Raw genomic sequence first — 13,680 nt, 5'->3', positions numbered from 1 at the left:
CATATATATATATAAATCTTAGAAGAGTATTTAGTAAATAATAGGCACTCAATGAATATTGGCTGCTATTATTATTATTTATATTTCTAATATGCCAGGCACTGGAATGTGTGGCTTATTATGTGATTTATGCACATTGTCCTCTCTACGATGTCCCCCCACCCCGCCACCAGTTTAGCTATGTTTTAACAGATGATGCAGCTTGGAGATGTTGAATATCTTAACCGTGCTGTTGTTAATTTGAGCCCGAGTCTTTCAACTGTTCTGTGCTGCGTCTCAAAATGTGACCAAGCTTGTTTTTCAAAATTTAAACCTTAAAAAAAAAGTGGTCCCTTTGTTCCCCCTTACTTCTAGCAGTGACAACAGTGACAGCCCCACTGGCAGCTGCATGGCGAACAATGCCTAGGACTTATGTTGAGGTTTTGTCATGCTGGAGTAGGAGGCAGGCACCAGCACTAACCAAGGGTACTTAGGGACTGACTGCGGGCGGAAAGCCTCCGGAGTCCCGCGGACAGTTATGGCAGAGACTTGGGCATCGGCCTTGGCACCTGTACCTGGGCTGTTTTGTTTTTTTTTTTTAAATAAATTTATTTATTTGTTTGTTTGTTTATTTTTGGCTGCGTTGGGTCTTTGTTGCTGCGCGCGGGCTTTCTCTAGTTGCGGCGAGCAGGGGCTACTCTTCGTGGCGGTGCGCGGGCTTCTCATTGCGGCGGCTTCTCTCGTTGCGGAGCACGGGCTCTAGGCGTATGGGCTTCAGTAGTTGTGGCACGTGGGCTCAGTAGTTGTGGCTCGTGGGCTCTAGAGCACAGGCTCAGTAGTTGTGGCACATTGGCTTAGTTGCTCCGCGGCATGTGGGATCTTCCTGGACCAGGGTTCGAACCCGTGTCCCCTGCATTGGCAGGTGGATTCTTAACCACCTTAATTAATGTAAAACATTGTACATCAGTTTAAAGGTACCAAGAAAGTTCAATATTCTGAAGGACCTCTGGGGATGAATCGTTTTGTACGACAAGTGGAAAGTCTTGCTTTGCCTTTTTTTGGTAAATCTAGATTTTCATATGTAGCTTTTATCATTTCATAAATGACACAAAATAAAAAAAGATGCCCTATTCTTTTCTTCTTCTCCCAGGGTCTCATACAGTGCTCGGCTGAACCAGGGGATATCTCCTGGCTCCATGGTCCTAATCCTCTGGGTTTCCTCTGGGTTCATATCACATTTTCCCTTTGCAATTTCTGCTTTCATTTCTATGAGACAACCCTGGAAGCATCAGTGTCACCTGATCCTCTACGACTAGGGTAACAGAAGAAAGAGCCCTTGTTCTAGAAGGACAGGCACATAGGAGTGAAGTGATCCACAAAACAAACATGCAAAAGCCGCACTGCCCCAGAGAACACTGATGGGGGAACCCACATATAGTCATTAACCGTTAACCATTCATAAACCGTTATCATGCTCATAAAATCCTGGAAAGTTTAAATGCCATTGCCTTTCTGTGGCCTAGAGCAGTTTGGTCTGTGACTTCACAGAATCAACATCACCTGGGATTTCATTAAAAAGGCAGATTCATGGGCTCCACTTCAGAACCAGTGCATCAGAATCTCTTGGGATGGGCAGAAACCTATGTGAGTGTGTTTTAACAGCTTTACTGAGATATAATTCACATACATACAATTTACCCACTTAAAGTGTACAATCCAATGGCTTTAAATATACTCACAGGGTTGTGCAGCCATCACCACAGTAGATTTTAGAACATTCTCATTAGCCCCCAAAGAAACCCCTTAGCAGTCACTCTCCAATCCTCCCATCTCCCCTCCTCCTCGGGAACCTCAAATCTACTTTTGGTGTCTGTTAACTGCTTTATTTGAAACCTTTGATTTACTGACCTCTTCAGGAGACCCTGATGCTCCCTAACGTCTGAGAAGGCCTGGACTAGGGCAGTCATTCTTAACCCAGGCTGAACATTAGATCAACTAAGGAGCTTTTATTTTTTTTTTAATTGAAATATAGTTGATTTACAATACTGTGTTAATTTCAGGTGTACAGCAAAGTGATTCAGTTATATATATATTTCAGATTATTTTTCATTATAGGTTATTACAAGTTACTGAATAGTTATTCCCTGTGCTGTATAGTAGTACCTAAAGAGCTTTAAAAAAGTACCCATGCCACAACCTCATCTTCCAGATGCTCTGATTTGACTGGTCAGTGGGGGTGGAGCCCAGGCATCAGTATTTTTAAAAGGAGATTCTGATGTGCATTAGGTGTTGCCAATCACTGGATTAGTGTGAGTGGGTATTAATTAGCAGTATTAGCCAATATTGCTCTAAAGTAGCTGCTCACCCCAGGTGATTCTAGCGTGCAGCCAGGGTTGAGGACCATTGCCCTCAGTTTCTCCCTACTTCCATCTTATTTTCTCCAAGGGAAATTGCATATTGTTTAGCATTATTCCAGGCTTGGGAATAGAATACTGGGAGCTTTGCAATTTCTAATGGCCCCAGAGAGCTGCAAGATCCACCATGTGGCCATTTTCAGATTCAGATTTCAGATTCATGCTAAGCACAGGAGCACAAAGAAACAAATGTGAACTCATAGACTTACGTGGTGGCCAAGATGATGGAAAGTTTTAGATCTAAATCACTGAATGATTTTTTGCCAGGAGAACCAGTCCACTGGGATTATTTTGGATCTTTTCACACATCATTGGACAATTAATGGATGATTATAAAAAAGGCACCAAAAGCCAAATGAGTTTCTTTTGTGAGCACACAAGCTGGCTGGCTTCAAGCTCATTTGCTCATGTGCCATCATTTCACAGTGCGCATCTACAGTGGTTCTAGTCAAAAGGTAGTGGTTGGACTTGCGTCTGATTTCTCCCGGCCAGTTGTCTGGGACCTGATCTCCAGGATATTTATTTTCCTTTTCACCCAGGGATGACCCCACACTCAGATTCACAGGATGGCAGGCTTAGGATATGCTGGCTCTAAGCCTCCAAGCACTCCTAGGGACAGAGGTGGCATTGGGGAAGGCTTTCTGAGGCAGGAAACCCTCTTGTGTGGAGCAGGACATTTGCTTCTTGTTCCTATGGCTCAGGGCTGGCATATTCTTTGCTTCAGACGGGGTCATCCTAATGTTGGAGGCTGTGTTCTCTTGGAGTTTTCTATAATTTGAGGTTCATCTAGTCTCCCTTGGAGAAGACTCAGATGGTTACAAACTGAAGACCCAAGAAAGGTCACCCATGACAAGGTGTGGGATGACCTCCTTCCTCCAGTTAATATCCCCTCACACGGCTCTGGTACCCATCCTCTTGGAAGCTGCTTTTAGACCGGGCCAGCCCCCGTCTGAAAGTTGGCTCAGCAACTTTCCCTCTGTCATCTTCACCATTTTCACCATCTTTTCCCCTCAACATTTTTATAAACTTTGAAGTTATGGGATTTGTTTCTTTTGAACAGTTTAGTTGATTTGTTTTATTCTATGCTCTTTGATAGAGAAACTGTATTCTTTAATCGATTAGATTCGGAATTCATCCGCGGTGGGAGTTGTTACCTGTGAGAACCCTGGGGTGGTGCTGGATTTGCTGTTACCAAGGGCCCTACAGGATGTGTTGCAGGCTAGTTTGCCGTTCGTATTTCAGTTTAGATTTCTGGACCGGGAGGATAGTGCAAGGTGTTAGACTCTACACTTACGTGTGATACAGGATTGGGGTTCTGCCTCTTCATGGAGTACCCCACTTCCACCAAGGGGCTTGGGCTAGGCACCCACTATCTAGACTGCATACTTGAGTCAGTAAAAAAAATATTGTTAATTTTTACTCACAGTCAGGCACAGTATTTCTCAGCTCAGTCTTTATTAAAGTGAATATAGTTCTTGGCTCCATCCTAAACCCTAGCCTCAATTCCAGGCCCTGCTGAGGAGTTGAAGGCTGACCCCTAATCTGAATAGCAGGGTTATTCAACTTCAACTCCTACTCAACTCTCTTTCGCTTTCCCTTTGGGCCTATTGAGATTTCCTGTCTTGTTTCAAGCTCAACTATGGATTAAAATTTTGAAAAGGTGTTATTTTTAGATTTTTTAGAGTTAAACTTTTTATCTTGAGATAGTTGTAGTTTCATATGCCATTGTAAGAACCAATACAGGGAGGTCCCCTTCCCCCCCAGTGGTAACATCTTGCAAAATTACTATATAATATCATAGACAGGATCTGACATTGATACAGTCAAGATGCCCAACATTACCATCAAAACAGTCACTCATGTTGTCCTTTTAGACACACTCATTTCCCTCCTGCCTCCATCCTCTCCTTATGTTTCCATTTTATATTTAAGTTCATGATCATTTTGAGTTAACTTTTGTTTAAAGTGTGAGACTTAGGTAAAGGTTCATTCCCTTTCTTCCTCCCTTCCTCCCTCCCTCCCTCCCTTCCATCCTTCCTTCCTTCCTTCCTTCCTTCCTTCCTTCCTTCCTTCCTTCCTTCCTTCCTTCCTCCTTTTTCTTCTCTTTTTTTTGCCTATGGATGTCTGATTGCTCTAGCACCATATTTTAAAAGGCTACCTTCCCTCTATTGAATTGCTTTTGCACTTGTCAAAAATCAGTTGGACATATTTCTGTGAGTCTATTTCTGAGTTTTATGTTCTAGTCTACCAATAGGATTTTCATTCCTATGGCTTCATTACTATTGCTTTAAAACAGTATTGAAATCAAGTAGACTGATCGCTCCCATTTTATTCTTCTTTTTCAGAATTGTTTTAGTAATTCTAACTTCTTTTCCTTTCCATATACATTTTAGAATAATCTGACTATAAAAAATTGCTGGGATTTTTTTTTTGACAAGAATTATATTAAACCTATATATTAATTTGGGGAAATTGACATTTACTATGTTAGTCTTCCAATCCATGAACATGGTAGGTCTCTTCCAATTCTGCCCATGAGACCTATCTAGGTTGACTGGTGGAACTGAAAGGTCCATGATGCTTGGTCCTCCTTCTTTCCCAAGGTGAGAGTTATATAACCTTCTTTGGAGGAATTCTAAATCCCACTCTGATGGCATTTCTCACAGGAAATCTTCCAGCCCATCACCCTTATAATATCACCCATTGGGTGGGCTGTCCTTGTGGGGCAGCAGACCTATCCCACCCGTAGGGTAGTTAGTGTGAGTAGAGAATGAGTCTCTTAAATAGACTCCAACAGTTGCCTTTTTTTCCCCTCTGGGTCAGAGAATTTATTTGGGAAAAAAAAATAGTGAACCATTTTTGCAACTTTGTTCCCCTGGTTTGTTTGGTCATATTAATTCTTGAAATATTCTGTTTTGGAAAGTTTCCTGATTCTAAATTAGTCTGGTAGAATGATAGCAATTTCTTCTGTGCTGAGCCTCACTGTCTCCCCATCACGGAAAGACAGGGGCTGGTGGATGACCACATTTTATTCATAGGTGAGATTTGGCTCATCGATTTAGGACATGCTTGGAGAAGAGTGTCCTGGTGTAACATAAGTTTCTATGCCTCAGTAGTATGATCTATGATTTCTTTTCAGTCTGAAGGACTTCAGTGCCCTTTTAATTTGACTGTCTTTTTATAAGCTTTTAAATGTGCAACCTATCTGGAAAGTTGTGGCAAGAACCTTCTTTTTAGTGACTGTTTTCATTCCAACATGCCTTTTGCAGTCTATCTGTCTATCTATCTATCTGTCTACCTATCTATCTATCATCATATCTATCAATCTAATCATCTAATTATTTGTCTGTCTATCTATCATCTATATCCTCTATCTCTATCTCTGTATATGTATATGTATGTGACTAACTACTATATTTGTATATCTAACTCTTGACATTTCTTGGAACTTCAACTGTCTATTTGCCATTTCCACATGCCTAACAGGAATCTCAAATTTAATGTGTTCAAAGCAACACCCTCAATTCCCTGCTCCCACACTCTTCCCCATTGCTGTACATGGTAACTCCATTCTTCCTGTTGCCCAGGTCAAAAACCCATGGAAAAAAAAAAAAAAACCCATGGAATTATTCTATCATTGACTCATCTTTTTTTCTCACACTCTGTATCTATTCTTATCAACAAGTCCTATCAGCTCTTCCTTCAAAATATTAATATATTCAGAATTTACCACTCTTGTCACTTCCACAGCTAACCCCCAGTCCAGAAATTCTCAGCAGGGCTGGTTGTGCCCGCCAAGTGACATTTGGCAATGTCTGGAGACATTTTGGGTTGTCACCACTAGGGGAGGGGAGGATTGTGTCTGGCATCTAGTGAGGCCAAGGATGCTACTAAACTTCCTATAATGCACAGAACAGCCCCACAACAAAGGATTATATGGTCCAAAATGGCAATTGTTCCAAGGCTGAGAAACCGTGCCCTAGTCCTAGTCACCATTCTCTCTCCTCTGGACCATTGCATTGACCTCCCAAGTGGTTCCTCTGCTTCTTCCCTTAACTCCCTACAAGCCATTACTCACAGAGTGACAAGACTGGACTTCTAAACACATTTATAGAACAGTGCATTCTTCTGCTTAAAATCTTCTACTGGTTTTAAGTCCATGATGCTTGGTCCTCCCTCCCTCAAGAAAATCCAAATAACTTGCCCTGGCTTCCAAAGCTCCCTCTGATCTGGGGGACCCACCTCCCTGCACCCCTCTCCCACCATGTTGCCCTCCTGCAGAGTCCTCTAGCCACACTGACCGTCTCTTTGTTTTTCAAAGTATCAGGCACACTCTGGCTTCATTGTCTTTGCATGGACGGTTTCCTCTGCCTAGAACACTCTTCCCTCGGATTTCTACATAGCTAGCTGCTCCTTCTTCTTCTTCTGTCTTTCAGATCCCAGCTTGTGGTCTTCCCTGACTACACAAAGTCTACACTCCTCTGGTATTCTATCGCATTGCCTATTTTATTTTTAAAAAAACCTACAATACCTGATATTTTCTTCTCTTTTTTGCTTAACTTTTCTTCCTCTCACCCTGTCTTGTTTGTACATGTTAAGCTATGTTTCATAATAAACACTCAGTAAATAGTGGTTGAATGGATGTGCTTATTTCAGTATTTAGTCTTTATACTGCTCCAAGTTTCTGTAGACCCTCCCAGCCTGTGGCTTCACAATGAGATTATAGTTCCTCAGCTACCCAAGCAATGGCTTGAATGCCATCTATTGAACTCTAGGATGCAGTCTGCTTAAATGTTCCCTGAGCCACTTCTGATGGGTTCCCAGGGTGCTGGCTCCCCATCATGGCTGGGTGATGTTACCTCTGCTACAAGATCCTCCTGGGTCTATCACTCTGCAAGCATGGTGACTGCCACCATCATGCTGACTTTGGCAAGGGGACACTGCAATCAACTTTGCTATTCTCTTCTGCGTCTCATTCAGGCCTTTCCTTAGTTCTGCAAAACACATCAGAGTCCAAACTATAATTTTCAGCAAGATTTCTTTGAAGGTTTGCATGTAAAAGGAAGAGAAGTACAACACAAATAATAACCTAAAACTGCTACTCACCTTGGCTGTGCTTAGAGCCTAGGCTGAACTTCAAGAGCATCTCTAACCAAGCACTTGGGCTTTCATTGTGTAGCAAGAATCACCCTACAGCAATCTCCAGGGTAAGGGATGCACCGAAACATAGTTCTCTCCTGAGGCCCGGGCCCAATCATGAGGCCGCTGGGAAAGGAGGAAATTTCCCCCATCCTAGCCTCAGGCCCATCTTTGTTTCTAGTTCTCCTTTCCAGGAGTTTCTTTCAAGGAATATCTACTTTCTTCAGAGGGATGCCCAACCTAAAGGTGCTGGGTTCCACTGGGCAGTTTGTGTGTTACAAACCCTACAAAGATACCCCATCCAGGGGACCAGTTGGGGCTGAAATCCATCTCAGGCTCTGCCAGCCGAACCATGTCCTGGCTCCAGGAGGGAAAGGGGTATTTTTATAATCCCTTTGCTCAAAGAGGAGCATCTTTTTGTAATTTGTCTACTTAGATGCGGTGCCTTTTAAAATTCATCTGTCTGGAGGGGGCATCTGTTAAAATTTCATCTGCCTCCCCTGCAACTGCCCCCTCTTGCAATTTGCACAAATGTGTGCTACTGCAGTAGCCCTGGAGCCCCCTTCCCATAGGACTTGGCTCTGTGGCCCCCAACTGACAATCATAGGAGAACACAACAATCCACGGCCAGTGTGTTTCCCAAAGCCTGAGGTATTCAGTTTCAAATAACAGTGTGGAGAGATGGGGGGTGTGTGCATTAGTAACAGATCCTTTTCCACTGAGCTGCAGCAAGTCCTGACCGAGTGCCTTTCCCAATCTCCCCTTTGCTTCAAGGTGAAGAACAAGTCTGTTCTATTTCCTGAAACTCGGGGGTCTTTGCTACTGATCTCTAGTGAACAACTGCTTGAGCTGGAACACAAGGGAGGGGGGTCTTCTCAAGAAGAAACAATTATTGATACATAAAGGCTCAGTTTCTATAAATATGTGTAGAGAAAAAACGTTGCTCCCATACAGACACCCAAAACTGCAGTGAAACATTTCTGCTGAAATATATACCCAAGAGTCATGTTTGAAGGCATCCTTTTCTTCTTTGCTTAGCCATCTTCACATTGAAGTGAATAGAATTTTAATCTTTGTCACCAGAACAAATGGAAGGGATACTCTGAAAAGAAATTCAATCTTCGGATGCAGGACAGTATGGAACTTTGGAATCGTTTTCCAGCTTCTAACCTGCAAGGTATCAGTTTTTGCTAGGATGGGCTGTTACAATAATTTTAACAGTTTAAATTTTGTTAGGTTCTGATGTCCAAAAATGCAAGAATGAAGTGTTCTCTGCGTTTTGCTACGTGAATGCTACAAATGAGATTAGTGACGTTTAAAAGTCTCTGCTTTATGATGGTGCCTCTATTGAGAGGGATATACTTTATACTGTGTCACTCCCTCGAGCGCTGTTGAGTTCTTGGCCCAGATGGAAAGCCCTGCTCGTTCCTGTAACATACAATCAAAAAATGCAACCGTTTCTGCCCTCTCGTTCTTGAACTCAGCTGAAGCTTGGGGTGATGTAGCTGAGGAATGAAACCCGCTGGCAGAGCTGTGTGGGAAAACTTTCTCAGCATGGCTTCTTGCCTTGCTTCCCGATGTGGAACTTGGTGGCTTATTTGCAGAAAGCACTCATTTGAGTTGCGAGGTGCCTGTGTGTCAGAGTTTGCTGTTCCTCGCCAGGGGGGAGGGAAAGAAATGCTCTGTGTATCTCCTAACTCTGCTCCCAGGCCAAGGAATTCTCCGTGACCCCTGACCTTTGGGGGTTGCCTGGAAAGACCCATGCTTACTCAGACATGAGACTTTGGAACGGGGCCTCTAGCAGGCGGGAGATTCCTCTCCTCACTGTTGATGCTTTGTGTTACAGGCTCATAAATATGAGCGTTTCCCCCCCCCCACTTCTCTCCCTTTTTGTCTTTCTGCTTATTTTTCAATTCATCAGGTTCATTTTGTGAGTTCCCAGCTTGACAGATTGAAAGTGAGGGAGAGACTTGAAGAATCAGTAGTTCAAGAAGCACTGATTGTGAATTAGGGATCCTCCCTACGGTCCAGGAGAGGAATGACCCTCAGCTGTGATGGGAGGTGAGCGGCTGGACGTTCCGTTTATTATCAGGTTAATTAGTTGGCTTACTGGCGGGTCCACACAAGTGCAGCATAGAGACGTTACTCCTCTCCTCTCCGGAGACTTTACTTTGAATCTCATTTCTGTTTTCATTATGGAGACTGAAGGTTAGGTGTCCAGAGTTTCTCACTAGATGTTCATATATTAATATTTCTCTTCTTTTTTGATCCAGCATGAATCATAGGTCAAGGGAGCTTAAATATTAGCTTTCGGAAAGATCTGGTTCTTTTCAAAAATGTCTCCATTGACTGACAGATGTTAATAAGGATGTTGAAAAATGAGAAAACAGGAGGCCTGGGTTTTAGGTTTTGTAATTGAAAAAAACGTTTTAACTTGACTTTTGGAGATGATCTTTCAGGGTGATAGGACTGATTTAATTTTAACCACCATATAACCCATGTCGGAGAGACACAGCCAAGTCGGGGGAGAATGGCATATTTTTCACATGGAGCAGTCCCACTGGATTTGGGAGTCACAGGAACTGAGTTCAAGTCCAAGCTCAATACTTACTGACGATGTAACCTTAGATGGGATCCTTTGCCCCTTTGGGTCTCTTATTTGAGTGGACTGGGTCCTTGCAGCTAAATGTGTGGCCCATGGACCAGCAGAATGAGTACCACCTGGGAGCCTGTTAGAAATGCAGGTTCGCAGATCCTACCCCTCTCACCTGCTGAATCAGAACCTAAATCTTAACAAGATCCCCATGGGATTTGTATGTGCATAAAAATTTGACAGGCACTGGCCAATCAAACCCAGCTTCCCTAATTCGATTTGAGTTCAGTCTTTTACATATTGCATCCTTTTGACAAATTTTTTGCTCAAATGCCTAAGGATGCATAGAAGCGGTGGGCGGGGGATGCTGCTATTCTAATCGGTGTTGATGAGTGAAAGGATGGAAGAGGAATCTTAGATAATGTGACCCAGAAAAAGACTGAGAAGGTACATGTGACCCTGGGAGCCAAATAAGATGGGTTATAGTGGTCAGGTGTACCCATTGTCATCCTTTGCTGCTCTTCTGTCCTCTGCAGTGTTTTGTTATGTTAGAGCCCATGTCTTTGGCATGGCAGCTCTTACCAGGACAATTTCTGGTGGTTCTCAGGCTCTTTCATTCTCATCTCTCTGGTGCCTGTGCTAAGTAGCAATCTCTTGTTTCTGTGTCTTCATCTAAACTGTTGAGAAGAGACAAGCTTTCTGGGCCCTGGAAAGCTGGGAGAGACAATAACAACTGATACTGTTTAGACTTTCGTCCCCTTCCCAAAGGGATGGAGCCTTGTTGATGTTAAGTTTGGGTTAAGAATGAGGAGACCTTGAAGTTTATAAATATTCCCTTAAGAGATTATAAGTGTGGCATTTTCCAGAATGTTTGTGAAAGTCTAGGTATAAAAGGCAAAGCAAGAACGGGGCTCCTTTCTCAGCTCTGGGAGGACACTCTCCATGCAGAGAGGACCACTTACAGCAGCGCACCCCCTAGACCACAGGGACAGGAGACACGGCCTCTGCTCCTGGGCCTGGCCACCTTACTTCTATTAAGTTCTATATCCTTGACTAAATACATTGGGGCCTTAGAGGAAGTGTGCATACGTTTCTCTTTCCACTTCTCCGTAACCATTTGTTAACACCACAGTTGTCCTGTTTGCCTTCTTCATAGATTATACCTGGTTATTTGCTTTTAAGGCTTTACAAATAGTCAAAAACTGAAAATCTTCCTCTAAACAAACCCATTAAAAAAATGAACTGAGATTCCCCAATGGTGTATGTTGCTGGATTTGCTGATTTCCCTGCTTGAGATAATCCAGGAGTTCACTTAAAAAGAGTGAGCACTACACCAGTGCTTCCCTCCAGACCCAGCTTCTTTGACTTCCAGACCACACATTCTCACTGCAGTTCCTTCATGGTTCTGCAGTGAAATTGGCTTGGATGACCGTAAGCTATTCTGAGAAACAGATTTATCAGTTACAAAAGTTCATACTAAACGGTCCCATTTCATGTCATTGACTCCCCCCTTCACCAATCCACCCTCCCCTGACCACCCGCCACCCTGTTTACAGACAGATTTTTCTCTGGAAATTTTTTCCTCACTTGATTTCTGCTTTGGCCCCAAAGAATGAGTCACACAATTAAAAAATGCACAGCTTCCAGTCTCTGACTGGGTCATCAGATAGCACTACTTTCCTTCCAAGCAGGCTTCCTTTCTTCTAGCAAATTAAAAAAAAAATTTTTTTTAAGTTTACCACTGAACTTCTCTCTTTCCGATCCTCCAATATTCTCGGCTTATCTCTTAATGACCAATCTCCCGACCCTCCCCGGTTGTGAGTTTTCTGGGCTTTCTCTTTGGCTTTCCTTTCTCTTTCTTGCTTTTTCTGTATTTTAGTTATTTTTACAATCTTTTAAAGCACATCTGCAGAAGGAACACATGAGGTTGAGCTGTTCATTGAATAAGGCTTATTTAACTTATAAAACTTATATATATATTTAGCTTTGAAAATAATTTATATATTTTATATGTTTACATTATATATAATTTTAAATATATACATTTAACTCATATAACATATAACATAAGTTATTTAGCTTATATAAGTTATATAAATTTCTTACCTCTTTTCCAACCTCTACATAACTTGATAGAGAAAGAACATTGGAAATGAGCTGCTTATAGCAGAATTTCCAGACAAATTGGTGTTTATTGCAGGTAGAGGAGCAGATTGTGTGTGTGTGTGTGTGTGTGTGTGTGTGCGCGTGTGTGTATTAGGAGTGGGGGAGGGAGGGAGATAGCTAATAGAGAATGTCTACAGAAAGCAACTTTTATCTGAAGCTGTGGTTCAGAAGATGGATGAAATCACAGCGACTGTTACAGCTGAAGATGTAAAACATCCTTGACCATCATTTGTTTGAAATTGCACTGGAGCGGAGGGCACGTCTGATCTTGGAGGATGGATAGAAGGCACTCATCTAGTTTCTCTTCTGACTGGGTATTCTTTTCTCTCTGGAAGGTTGTGATGGCATTTGCCTTGACAAATGAACAGGAAAGGATTTGAGATCTACTGATAAATGCTTTACATCCTTGCTCTGGAAATGATTCAGTCTTTTACTGGTTAATTCTGTTTCCGTTCAACTGTTTTAATAAAGAGATGCAAGTTTGACAAGTGGGCTTTTCTTCCCTTTTAATTCAATCTCTAGTCCAGTCCACTGTGATGTAGGTTTAAGAAGAGTATTTTATTAATCAAAAACATTGGACTTGGAGTTGAAAAACCTCTACTTTATGTCTGACTGCTCCTGGCTCTCAGGAGCTCTGAGGCAAGTCCCTTAATTCCTCAAGCTTCCAGCTTCCTTGTCTGTGAAATGAAGGCTGAACAATTTCCATGATCTCATAGAACTCAGGACCACTGACACTGTGACCGGTCTGTGGCCAAGGTACTTATGATCACTAACATACTATCGTTTACCATGCAGGGTCCATCCATGTTGTCCCAAATGGTAGGATTTCCTTCTTTTTAAAGGCTGAATATTATTCCATGGTGGTGTGTGTGTGTGTGTGTGCGTGTGCATGTATTTGTGTGTGTGTCTCTCTCTCTCTATATATATATATCACATTTTCTTTGTCTATTATCCATTGATGAACATTTGGGTTATTTCCATGTTTTTGCTTTTGTGAATAATGCTGCAAGGCATGTGGGAGTGCAGATACCTCTTTGAGATCCTGATTTCATTCCTTTTGGATATCTACCCAGAAGTGTGATTGCTGGGTCATATGGTAGTTCTATTTTTAAGTTTTTTGAGGAATAGCCATACTATTTTCCAAAGCGGTGGCACTGTTTCCCATTCCCACCAACAGCGTATAAGTGTTCCAGTTTCTCCACATTCTCCCCAACCTTGTTAGCTTTTTTTTTTTTTTTTATAATAGCCATTCTGACTGATGTGAGTTGATATCTCATTGTGGTTTTGATTTGCATTTCCCTGATGATTAATGATGTTGAACATCTTTTCATATACCTGTTGGCCGTTTGTATACTTCCTTTAAAGGTTGAATAGTATAAGCTATCAATT

General features: G+C 42.3%; 1 protein-coding gene across 1 annotated transcript in view; it reads left to right on the top strand.

Moving 5' to 3' along the window:
- The window catches only part of ADAMTS12 (ADAM metallopeptidase with thrombospondin type 1 motif 12), a 415,782-nt gene that overhangs the window by 16,413 nt on the left and 385,689 nt on the right, over window positions 1-13,680 (top strand). The window lies entirely within an intron of this gene.

This window comes from Balaenoptera musculus, chromosome 3 (assembly GCF_009873245.2).
Source record: "Balaenoptera musculus isolate JJ_BM4_2016_0621 chromosome 3, mBalMus1.pri.v3, whole genome shotgun sequence".
NCBI classification, from domain to species: domain Eukaryota; kingdom Metazoa; phylum Chordata; class Mammalia; order Artiodactyla; family Balaenopteridae; genus Balaenoptera; species Balaenoptera musculus.
This window is presented reverse-complemented; position numbering and strand designations above follow the sequence as displayed.